Source organism: Mastomys coucha, unplaced genomic scaffold (assembly GCF_008632895.1).
Source record: "Mastomys coucha isolate ucsf_1 unplaced genomic scaffold, UCSF_Mcou_1 pScaffold21, whole genome shotgun sequence".
Lineage (NCBI taxonomy): Eukaryota > Metazoa > Chordata > Mammalia > Rodentia > Muridae > Mastomys > Mastomys coucha.
The window spans coordinates 44,275,103-44,276,825 of record NW_022196904.1 but is presented as its reverse complement, the minus strand read 5'-3'; positions in this window follow the sequence as shown (position 1 = coordinate 44,276,825).

Genomic DNA, 1,723 nt, shown 5'->3' with positions numbered 1-1,723 from the left:
TTTTTAAACATGAGCAGTACCAGTTGTTGGATGGGGGCACAAGATTTACTTCTTTTCCATAATTCCATCTAGGATAGAGAGTAACCAGGTGACTAGGTCTGTCTTAGGTTGTTGTCTATATTACTCTTTCTTACCCATTCTGGAGAACAAACATAGCTTTTTGGTATTTGTTTGTGTCTTAGGTTGATAGGAACTCAAGAACACTTTTGCCTCTCTCTGACTAACTGGCCTTCTATAGCATACTCTTTCCCATACAGACCAAAGTCACGAAGGATATATCAAAGCTGCAGGCTGCATATGCACTTAATGCATCTCTCTGTAATGATGAACAACTGCCATTTTGAATAGCTGAGCTTGCTGAAAGTGATCTTGTATGAAGGCAACCAACCTGTTTAAAATACAAGGTCCAAAAATTAAAAGCAACAAAATTATAATAAATGGTCCAAGGATTGTAGAAATTAAAGTTGTGAGCCATGGAGAAGTGGAAAACCAGGATTCAAACCATCCCCAATACTGTTCTCTTTCTCATTTCTTTTTGGCTAGTCCTTCTTGAACTTTAACCATAGACTCCTTTATTACTCCTGAATAATCAATGTAAAAACAACATTCTTTGTGGAGGGCTGCACAAAGTCCTCTGTGTTGAAGGAATAAAGATCAAGTCCCCTCCTGTTCTGAAGAACTACCTCAGACAAGGAAGTTAAGAGACTCTTGCAAATAAGAAATAGAAGTTCCTATTCTTTCTATATCTATATCTATTGCTGTTCTAAGAAGCTCATAATTTTTTCCTTACAAAACTAGGGCAGAAGCGCCTGTAGCTGCACCTCTCACAAAAGCATATGGAAACACTAGTCCCAATCCTTGATAATTAATTTCTCTATGGATGGTGAAATTTCCTCCAGCAGGCATATTCATCAACTTAGTGTTGTTTACCATTACCAAAACGTTTAGGCCTTTCCATACTCTTGGATGAAAAAAAAAAAAAGGTGGATCAGGGATGTAGGCCCAATACAGCTTCTCTATCTTCATTGTCAGGATACTCTACAAACTAATAATCAGCATCATTTTTTGTCCCAGCATCAGCATGTCTCATTAACCACTCTGGCAGCTAGCATGCTCCCTTAGCATCCTGCAGAAAAAAACAGAAAACAAAACAAACAAACAAAAAACACAAATATGTTCTCTTTCCCATACTCAGAGAGTTCCTTCGCATTGAAATTTTAAAATTGTGTTGTACAGAGAAATGATTTCACCTTTTTTGTTTTCAAAAGCCATTATTCAGAGTGTGATATGCACATTCAGCAATTCCTTGCCTCATTGGAATATAAGAAATTCCAATTCTATATTCAATTCCAAAATAATAAAGTTGTTTCCAGTACAAGCAGACCCATTATCTGTCTTGATGATTTTAGGCAATCCCATAGCAGTAGAAGCCTGTAAGCAATGATCATTTGCTCACATTTCTAGACGCTTCTTCTGTATGTAGAGAAACAAAAATGAATCCTGAACAAGTGTCAATACAGACATGTATATATTTCAATTCCAAATCCTGAATAATGAGTTACATCCATTTCCCTTAGGCATAAGACCTTATTGATTAACTCTTAAATGCGTAACTGGTGTTAATGTAAGACAGTTAGGCCAAGCAGTGGTGGCATACACCTTTAATCCCAGCACTTGGGAGGCAGAGGTAGGTGGATTTCTGAGTTTGAGGCCAGCCTGGTCT